General features: G+C 41.7%; 1 long non-coding RNA gene across 1 annotated transcript in view; it reads left to right on the forward strand.

The window, feature by feature from the left end:
* The first annotated feature begins 2,278 nt into the window (after window positions 1–2,278).
* The window catches only part of LOC127577015 (uncharacterized), a 22,124-nt gene continuing 13,014 nt past the window's right edge, over window positions 2,279–11,388 (forward strand). Inside the window, exon 1 of the long non-coding RNA XR_007957306.1 lies at window positions 2,279–2,348. This is a non-coding gene — a long non-coding RNA (uncharacterized LOC127577015). The remainder of the gene's footprint in view (window positions 2,349–11,388) is intronic.

The raw sequence follows: 11,388 nt of genomic DNA on the forward strand, positions 1-11,388 counted from the left end.
TTTATTTATTTATGAATTTGTTGGGACCTGGACATCACTGGCAGTGTCAGCATATATTCCCTGCCCCTAACTGCCCCTGAGAGGGTGGTGAAGCTTCGCTTAGGCGTGGCTCCATCAACAAATTGAAAAACATGTTGAAGTGATGACAGCTACCTGTACTAAGTTTGGTCTGTTAAAGACCCATTGATCAAATCATGGCTTGCACGCCATCAAGTAGCAGACATATAGTGGAGATGAGGTTCTGTGGCCAGCCACGTTTGAGGAGGATGCTCCACAGTCCCTCTCAACTGATGGAGTCAAAGGCTTTTGTGAGGTCAGAAAAGGCCTAGTGTTGTGATTGATGCTGTTCACTGCGTGTCTCTTGGAGTTGAAGCATGGTGGATATTCTGTCCACTGTGCCTCTGGATGGACAGAATCCACACTATGAATCAGAGGCCAGTGTCTTGGCCACTGGGAGGAGAACCTTGGTGATGACATTCCCTGTGGCAGACAACATGGAGACAGCAATTAGATTTGTCTCTATACTTAAAGATGCCACATCTTTGAGATCCCCTGACATGTCATCCTCTTTCCAGAATCAGGAGAAAGGGCTGTGAATTTATGTCTACAGTCCCTCTTTACAAAGTTTCATACTGTCACCAGGGATACCATCTGCTCCTGAGGTCGTTTTTGTTTCTCAGTTGGCTTATGGCTTATTGGCTTCCTTTCGGGTAGGTGTGGCTGTGAAACTGGAATAGATCATTTACTGTGGGATAGGGTCAGGGATACTCATGTCAAGTACAAAGTCACAGCTGAGGTGTTCTTGGAAGTGTTCCTTTCAGCTGGTGCCAACTGCCTCTCTGTTCTTTTTATAAGTTCACCTCCATTCTAAGAAGTGAGTGGGGTAAGGTCTTGACTGTTTAGGCCATAGATGGCCTTGACTGTGCTGAAGAATGAACACATGTCAGAGCATTGCTGGGTCTCCTGCACTCTTTCCACCCACCATCTGTTCTTTAGGTCACAGGTTTTCCGTTGTACCTTGGCCATCAGGTGCCTGTGGAGCTATTTCTTGTCCCTAGAGGCTCACTGGAGTTTCTAATCAAAGAATGCCTTGTGTTTGCAATTAATTAGTCCCTGATCTCCTGGTCATTCTCCTCAAACTGGTCTTGGTATTTTCTGGTAGAGTTTCTTCCTAGGTGCTCGGCGGACTTCAGAGCAGTCCAGGCACTGTGGATACACTGTCGCTCCTGTAGGTTATGATTGAAGAGCCATCTTTGTAGGGTTCTCAAGAACTTCAGCAATGATTTGCTTGAGCAGTGTTTCTGTTGCCACTGTTCTTTTGGGACCAGTGTAATGGAGGTAACAGATTGGATTAGGTGTTGGTCAGTCCAAGAATCATCAATACTAGCCAGGGCCTTGGCGATAACAACAAGGACATATGAAATAGAAACAGGGGTAGGCTAGCTGGCCTTTTGATCCTGCTCTGATATTCCTCAAAATCATTGCTGATCTTTTATCTCAGTGCCATTTTCCAGTATTAGCACCATATTCACGTTGATCTCTGTTTTGATTGAGCATAATGACTGAACCTCCACAGCCCTCCAGGATAGAGAATTCCAAAGGTCTATCCCTCATTCTCAAATAGGGTAGATTCATTCTCCCTGTATCTAGCCTGTCAAGACTTTTAAGAACTTGGCAGGTTTCAATGAGATCTTGTCTCATTCTACTAAACTATAGAGAATACAGTCCCATCTACTCAATCTCTCCTCATACAGCAAACCTGCCATCCCTGGAATCAATCTAGTGAATCTTCATGGCGCTCCCCCTATAGCAAGTATATCTTTTCTTAGGTAAGGGAACTGAAACAGTGCACGGTACCAAGGCCATACCCAATTATAATAAGACTTTCTTATGTAATGGATATTCACTTTCCAGGCCCCAAAAAGACTTATTACTAACCTCAGCTTTTTAGCGCAGCAGCGTGACCCGTCCAAAGGTCAAGAAGTGGTTGCTTATTAAGCTAAAATCCCTCTAGCAAAAACGGCAGAAATTGTCCAAGGCTCAACATGTTTGTTGTTTGCTAGGTTAAACTTCTAACCAATATTCTCTGCTCAGCCTCTTAACATCAACAAGAGAACAATGGGATCCATGTTTACTTAATTAAACACTCTAGTCACCTGGCCTGAAAGTGTGGTTGAAAAAACATCACGTGCCAATGACGTCAACTGAGTGAAGAAACAGTATAAATGTTAGAAAGCAGTGAGGGTAGTGGGAATGACAGAGAGAAGGGGTTGCAGAAAGAAGACCTAGAATTCATTCCTCAGCCTTTGGTTTTCGCGACAGATGATTTGTTTATCTGCAACTTGTTGGTATGACCTTTTAGTTTGTAAGGATTTGTGTTTGGAAATCCTTTGTAAGTTACACGTAGTTGTTAAGAATTACTTATTAGAATCAAATGTGTCTCACTTAAAATAAAATAAACTGTGTTTAAACTGCTTCGTTAGCTGGAAGTATCTTCTCCTTGGCTGGGAGGAAGGACCCACCTTTCGAAATAGTGATTATTGACAGCTAGACCTTTCCTTAGAGACTACGGTAGTGAAGTAAACTAGTTCTTGAAGTGTAGGTTGATACAGTATAATCTCCCTATAGTGAGGGTACTTGTAGATACTTATGCCAGATAAACTTAAAGTCGTGACTTAAGTTTAGAGCACTCGGACGGTACACTCAATATCATCACACTTACTCCTGTAATCAACACCTTTCATTATAATGGCTAATATTCCGTTTTTTCTCCTAATTACTTGCTGCACCTCTTTGTTGTCCCTCAGTGAATTGAGTACAAGCACACCTAGGTCCTTTTGAACATCAACACTGCCCAGCCTCTCACCATTTAACAAATACTCTGCCTTTCTGTTGTGCGCACCAAAGCAGATAATGTCACATTTTCCACAATATATTCCACCTGCCATGTTCTTGCCCACAACTTGTCCGTATGCAAACATCCTTGCAGGTTCTCACTCAGTCAATGGCATAATGTAATAGGTGCCAGTGCCTGGACTGGAGTATCATCATGAAATCTTGTTCTTGTCTCTTTGATGAAACAGAGTGTGGGTTATGACAAAATCATACTCCAACTATCTCTTCGTGAGAAGGACTCCTATGGAGTAAGCTTCCCCCTTTCCCCTCCTTGGCAATCACTCATTGCCAGATGATTGCTTCTTTAGCTCTACTGGAATTAAAGTTGCCTGGAGGATTACTTTGACTCCCTCTGGGACATGTACCAGGGTATTTTCAAGATGAGTATCTTCCACAGTTATGGCATATGTGCTGACTACTGTAGTATGTTGGTTCCATGATGGAGTGAGCTAGAGGGTCATGAGACATTCATTTATCCCACCTGAGTAGTTGCTTATTCTTGATGTCAAAACTCATCCTAAGAAGATTGTATTCCTCTTCTGATTTGCCCTACTAGAAGAAGGGGCACTTCCTATTTTGTTCTTTGAACAGGCCTTCTTTGATCTGGCCAGCTCTTACCCATCATGTCTCATGCAGGGAGGTGATGGCATAGAATCATGAGTCATACAATATTGAAACAGATCCTTCAGCCCACTGAAACTGTACTGACCATCAAGTACTCATTTGCATTAATTCCATTTTACTTCCATCAATTTCCCCTAGATTGTAGTTCTCATGTGTACACTGCAGGCAATTTACTTATCAATGCACGCATCTTTGGAGCTTGGAGGAAACTGGAGCACCTGGAAGAAGCCCACATGATCACAGTGACAATGTGCAAACTCCACACACACCCTGCTCCAGCTCCAGAGGTCATGATTGAACCTAGGTCATTGGAGCTTTGAGGAGACAGCTCTACTAGCTGTGCCACTCTGCCACCTCAAGGCGTCTTAAGTTCCTGACCTATGATACTAGAAAGGAATTCAGACCCATAACACTGCTATGGTTGTCCATGATGGTCCTGCTGTTCCAGCTCCCAAACTTCATACTGAGGAGTAGAAGTTGCCTATGCATAATTTCTTTTAACATGACGTAGTTGTTGCACATCAGCTACCACATAAAGTTGACCGAATGAGGTCTTGATTGAGTGAAAAATGGTTCCAAGACAACTGGAGAGCAGGCTCTGCTGCATGAACACGAATGCATGTAGACACCTTCTAGCACATAGCTACTACAAAATACACACACCCTACACACTCACACAGGCACACACACACCCCTACACATATGCACACACTGACACACACACACACACACACACACACACACACACTGACACACACACACACACACATGCACACACACACACACTGACACACACACACACACGCGCGCGCACACACACACACGCGCACACGCACACACACACACACACACACACTGACACACACACACACACACACTGACACACACACACACACACACACACACACACACACACACACACACACACACACACGCACACACACACCCTCCAACTCTTACAACACCTCCCTCCTTTACACCCTGCTCTTTGTTCTCTTGTCCCACTCCTTCCTCCCTCCACTGGGCATCCTCTACCTCTGTTTCCTTTGGTCCTCTGTTTTCTGCCCTTCTCACCTATCTCCTTGACCAAGCTTTTGGTCTCCTTCCTCTAATAGCTGCTCTGTAGCTCTGTATTAACTTTTGTTTGATCATACTCATGTGAACAGATTTCAGACATTTTACGATGTTAAAGATGCTAAATAAATGCAAGAAGTTGTTGTGGTTATTGCTAGTTGAACAGTCAAGGCGTTGTGTAATTCTCTAAAAGATGGAAGAATTTGTATTTATTTAGCACCTTCGATGACCTCAGGTTTTCCTCTACAAACAATGAAATATTTTATAGTGTGGTCACTGTCATATTATCGGAAAGTGCAGCATGTAATTTGCAAACATTGTGAGATTGATGAACAATTCCACTTTGATAATGTTGGTTTAGGGATGAACACCTCCATAGCTTCTGCAAATGGTGATGAAGCCACAGGTCTTGAAGCACAGAAAATGTTTATTGGATATGCCATTGATTCCAGCAGTTATGCCTTAAGCTGCATTGTTGGTGAATGAGAATGAAGGGGAAGGGGCCTTACATAGCTGCCACACTATTATGGTCCAACTCCATTTCAACAGCCATCAAATAGATGCTTAGCTGGACATTGAACTGGATTTTAACCTCCTCACTTATTGTGTTAGCCATGAGGCTCTGTCAGGCTTTTTTCCAATCACCCTCTTCTCCTTTTGTATTGGTATTGGTTTATTATTGTCACTTGTACCGAGATACAGTGAAAAACTTGTATACCGTTCATATAGAGCAATTCACTACACAGTGTATTGAGGTAGCACAGGGTAAAAACAATAACAGAATATAGAGTAAAGTGTCACAGCTACAGAGAAGTGCATTGCAGGTAGACACTAAGGAGCAAGGTCATAACAAGGTAGATTGTGAGGTCAAGAGTTCATCTCATCGTATAAGGTAGTTCAATAGTCTTATCACAGTGGGATAGAAGCTGTCCTTGAGCCTGGTGGTATGTGCACTCAGGCTCCTATATCTTCTACCTGATGGGAGGAGAGAATGAGCCGGGTGGGTGGGGTCTTTGATTATGCTGGCTGCGTCACCAAGGTAGCGAGAGGTATAGCTAGAGTCCATGGAGGGGAGGCTGGTTTCCATGATGTGCTGAAAGCTATGTCCACATCTCTCTGCAGTTGCTTGTGGCCCCAGGCAGAGCAGTTGCCATACTAAGCCGTGATGAATCCAGATAGTTGGTGAGTGTCAAAGAGGACATGCCAAATTTCTTTAGCTTCCTGAGGAAGTAGAGGCGCTGATGAGCCTTCTTGTCCGTGGTCTACATGATTGGACCAGGACAGGCTATTGGTGATGTTCGTTCCTTGGAACTTGAAGATCTCAATCCTCTTGACCTCAGCACCATTGATGTAGACAGGTGCATGTGCACCACCCCTGTTCCTGAAGTCAATGACCAGCTCTTTTGTTTTGCTCACATTGAGGGAAAGGTTGTTGTCATGACACCACATCGCTAAGCTCTCTATCTCCTTCCTGTACTCATCACTGTTTGAGATACGGCCTACAACAGTGGTATCACCTGCAAACTTGTAGATGGAGTTAGAGCAGAATCTGGCCACACAGTCATGAGTGTATAGGGAGTAGAGTAGAGGGCTGAGGACGTAGCCTTGTGGGGCACCAGTGTTGAGAATAATCGTGCCGGAGGTGTTGCTGCCTATCCCTACTGATTGCGGTCTATTGGTCAGAAAGTCAAGGATCCCGTTACAGAGGGAGGTGTTGAGTCCCAGGTCTCAGAGTCTGGTGATGAGTTTGCTTGTAATTATAGTATTGAAGGTGGAGCTGCAATCAATAAACAATAGTCTAATATATGTGTCTTTACTGTCCAGATGCTCCAGAGATGAGTGTAGGGCCAGGGAGATGGTGTCCATTGTAGACCTGTTTCGGTGGTAGGCAAATTGCAGTGGGTTGAGGTTTTCTGGGAGGCTGGCGTTTTTGTGTGTCATGACCAGCCTCTTGAAGCACTTCATGATGGTGGATGTCAGAGCCACCGATCGGTAGTCATTAAGGCACGTTACCTTGTTTTTCTTAGGTACCGGGATGATAGTGGTATTCTTAAAGCAGGTGGTAACCTCAGATTGAAGCAGGGAGAGGTTAAATATGGCTGAAAATACCCCCTCCAGCTGATCAGTACGATATCTGAGGACACGGCCAGGGACACCATCGGGCCAGATGCTTTCCTTGTATTCACTCTCCGGACTACTGACGATGAACACGAGTTCAGTTGCATTGGAGGCTGCCAGGGTGGGTGGTGACAAACCACTCCCCTTCTGTTCAAAATGTGCATAGAACGCGTTAAGCTCATCAGGAAGGGATGTGCTGTTGTTGACTATGCTGCCTGACTTCATTATGTAGCCCGCTATAGCATGTAAGCCCTGCCACAACTGACGGCTGGTCTGGGACTCTATTTTGAACTGGTATTTTCTTTTGGCATTTCTGATAGCTTTACGGAGGTCGTATCTCGATTTCTCGTAAAGGTCAGGGTTACCTGATTGAAATGCAGCTGTCCTCGACTTCAGTAAGGAGTGGATCTCCTGGTTCATCCATGGTTTCTGGTTTGGGAACACCCATATTGTCCTCATTGGTACACAGTCCTCAACACACTCGCTGATAAAGTCCATGATGGAAGTACATACTCATCAAGGCTGGCAGCTGAGTCTTTGAACATGGACCAGTCCACTGACTCAAAGCAGTCGCGTAGAAGCTCATCTATTTCCTCAGACCAGCACTGCATGACTCTCTATACTGGATCATCCTGTTTCAGTTTCTGTTTGTATGCAGGGAGGAGGAGCACAGCCTGATGGTCTGACTTACCAGAGTAAGGGTGAGGGGTGGCTCAGAAGGCATCTTTGATTGTTGTATAGCAATGGTCAAGGGTATTTGGGCCCCTGGTGGGACAGGAGACGTGCTGGTAGTACTTTGGTAACACAATCTTGAGGGTGGCATGTTTGAAGTCACCTGCAATAATGAAGGGAGCCTCGGGGTATCCTGTTTCAAGGCTGTTGACCGCAGAGTATAGTTCATTGAGTGCAGGCTTCATGTCCATCTGGGGTGGGATGTAGACTGCCATCAGGATAGCTGAAATGAACTCCTGTCACTTTTGTGTCACTGTGATGCAATGTCTGAAGTATCTTCTGCTTTGCAACAATGCAAAAGTGACTGGATGCAGGCAACCTTCAGCTACCAGTCACATTAAAAACACATGGATACATTTGGCCTGCAAATCTGCTAGCTGCCCAGTTACCTGAAACAGGCAGAAAGCTGCTTAAATATACGAGTAAGGACCTTATGCTCCTTATTGGTACAAATGGAAAGGAGGTGCCCAGAAAATCAGCACTTAAACTGATGACATGAAGTTGATCACAAAAGATGGCATGGTAACAAAACTTTGTGGTGTTGTTATGGTTAAAGTCCCCTTTGTAAGCCCCACCCCAACCAGCTGGGTAAATTTGGGAGTGGATGATTTCCCATCCAAGTAGATTTAATGGATCACAATGGGGTTTTATGCTCTGCACTGCCCAGAACACCAGTGACATAATATTAAACTCTGGATCTCAGGATGGCTCAAGCCTCAAATTGATACAAATTTGATGTATTTCTACTTGTTCCAGCTACTTGTTTCAGCTGCTTAAAATTACATTTAATGTTAAAAACAGGGTCATGGATGAAGTGTCCATGTTAGGGTCCTGCTCACACCAATTACCATCACCAATGTGCCTGCCAATGGAAGGATCTTTCACTGTGATAGACAGGCATGAGAAGAAGAAGAATTTTATGATTTTCATCCTTATTTTCAGATTCCTCTATGACCTCCACCCTCCTTATCTGTAAAATCTCCTTCGGTCTCACAGAAATTCAAGATCCCTTTGCTCCGTCAATTTTTTGTTCCTTGCACACCCCTGAATTTACTTGCTCCACCATTAGAGGTTGTGCTCTCCATTGCCTGGGACCACGTTCTGGAATTCCTTACCTAAACCATTCTGCCTCTCTGCCCCACTCTCCTCTATTCATATGCTCCTTAAGAACACCTCTTTGACTGTGGCTTTGGTCAGTTACCTTTATATCTCTTTGTGGTTTGGTGTCAAATTTTATTTGGTAATACTCCTGTGAATGGCCTTGTGATGTTTTATGATGTTAAAAGCTCTTTGTGAGTGGAAGCTGTTCCTGTTATTTTTATAACTCTAGAGCCAAATAGTATTAGTTATACGGGCTTTCTATATAAGTCTTCTTTTAATTTTGAGTTCTGAAGCTTGACCTCTACAAATCAGCAAATCTATCACTTGGATTCAGAAACTGGACGCTACAGTCTTAAAGCTAAGAAGTGGCTGCCAATTTCTGAATTAAAGGAGGGAGCAGCATAAAAATGGATTTACAATCTCATTTTCTCTTTTGCCAAATTAAACATGTTAAATTGTTATTTTTCAGGTGACACGTTCAATGGGTTACTTGTTTTTTTGTCAGATTGATGACATTGCACCAAAAGCATGAAGCTATTTTCAGCTGTAATTATTCCCCTTTTAAAAAAAACCTGCTCTATTTTCCAGTCATGGACACCCTGAACTTTTCTAGTGATCATAGCTTTGGTTTGTTTCTAAGGTTCTGTTTCATTCATCACATGTGACTGCTTTAAAGACCACAAGCAGTAAGTTACAGTGATGGAGCATGACAGTCAGAATAGCACACACTATTAGGTAGGCCCCAAGTCTATTACAGTGGTATGTTTGACAACACAGAATCGAGGGATCCAAGGCTGTGGGGTCAAAGGCAGCAAAACAATACATTAATCTGTTTTGGTTTTAAACACAAGCATGTCTGCCAGCAAATATTGAAAGCACATTTATATAGTTTAATTTTCAGGTTAAAATATCTCTTTATCCTTGATTAATGACAACATTTATCACACAAGGAAAGATTTTGTTTCAGAGCCAAAATTATGAAAACATTCTTCAGACCAAATCTGCATTCCTTTCTCTATAGTTGACTTATCAGTTTTAAATCAAATTAATATCGTCACTCTGCCAATTATCACTGAATACTGGGACTGATTTAGAATCTAAACAACTAAGCAATAAGCAGCAATATGTAAATGACAAATTAAAGTGATTGATTTTGAAACTGGAACAATTTCTGCTGAGAAATTTGGTTAAAAAGGTCTACTGCAATTTGAGACATTACTAAATATAGCAACTTGGTCATTGAAATTAGAATTAAAAGGGCTTAGAAAATAAAACAGAAAATAATGCAATCATATTTATGTACTGGTCACTTAGTAGAATAGTGTTTTGGGCAATGTTTTGAAACAGATCTCTGTAATATATGAGAACATGGAAATTTGTTACTAAAGCATACGATGCATACAGTTACAATTCATGGACTGTATCGTATGCAGATTTTAGTTGATATTATAGCAGAATGCTATTATTTACTGCTGTGTTGTGGCAATTGGGTGGGGAGGGATGGGAGGGAGTTGGGAGAAAAAAATAGAATTTCCATTCCAGAATATTGTCCAGTGATTGCTATTGAAAAATGCATTGTGTTGATACTGAGTAATTAGATTCAGACACACTGCACTTCACAGATGAAAATATTGCTGTTAGACATTTGTTTGTTTACCAATAAGGGAACCAAGTTCAAAATTAGCTCTCATGCCTTTAAGACAAATGAAAGTATAGAAATTAAAATGAAAGAAAGTTAATAAAATATTCTATCTGTATTAAAAGATCATACTCTAGTGCAAGTTCCTGATATATTAAACCATTAATAAATTTTCATGCCGTTTCAATATTGGAAAGAATGGAGATACTACCCATCAGCTTGGGGAACATCTTAAATGTCTTATCTCTGACTATGGTGGTTTGACAACTTTGCCCACTTTAGACCATGTACTCACCAAACATGGGAATTTGGTTGGAGATGATCCTTTACAATGAAAAACAATTCCAAATTCCTCTTTCAATTCTTCCCTGTGCATGATTTCTTTTAACATGAGGTAGTTGTGGCAGCAAATTCACTTTGTCACAGAATCTGTTAGCAAGTATCATGGATATGATTGTCATGATTTGATCCAGTTATATTCCACAAACCACTCAATGTTTTGAGGATTTTCTGCATATACCGTCTTGTAAAAAAGTGATTGTTAAAGCTGATTCCATTATCAATGAGGAATATGTGGAGAAATGAGACTTCAGAGCACTGCATATTAAAGTTTCATGTAGTATTCTATAAAAAGTGAAATTGGTTCTAGATTAGTTGTAACTAGTCCAAGAGAGAGCAGCACTCAATTAGCTTAGCTCTAGATTTCTTTGCAAATAATTCAGCATATAAATGTCATAAATATAGCCATTATATAACAGAAGCACATTCCAGTCTAACCTTGAAATTCAAGTAGGAACTGTTCCAACTTAGTTTTATGAGTCTGTGAATGAAAGAACGATTGAATGCTTGAAATAATATTATGATTCTCTCATGACCTAACCTAAGCATCTTCAGCATTCAGAAGGAAAGTGATATGGCAATAAGAAAGAATAAACACCATCTTTTAAAACAAAATCTACTTTAACAAGCAGTTGAGCAAAATAAATTCTTCATTCTTTTGACTTCTGGTGCTTGTTCAAGACACCTTATATTATTTGGGGAAAAAACATCTTGTTTTTTTTTAAGCCATCTTCAGATTACAATAGTTTTCTCTTTCTGTTTTAAGAATCTACTGGCATTTAGAATAAATACTAACTGTAAAACCTCTGAAATATTTAAACATCTTTGTTGGTTGCAATTAATGATATGATATAAAGTCATATCAT

This window comes from Pristis pectinata, chromosome 1 (genome assembly GCF_009764475.1).
Source record: "Pristis pectinata isolate sPriPec2 chromosome 1, sPriPec2.1.pri, whole genome shotgun sequence".
NCBI classification, from domain to species: Eukaryota; Metazoa; Chordata; class Chondrichthyes; order Rhinopristiformes; family Pristidae; genus Pristis; species Pristis pectinata.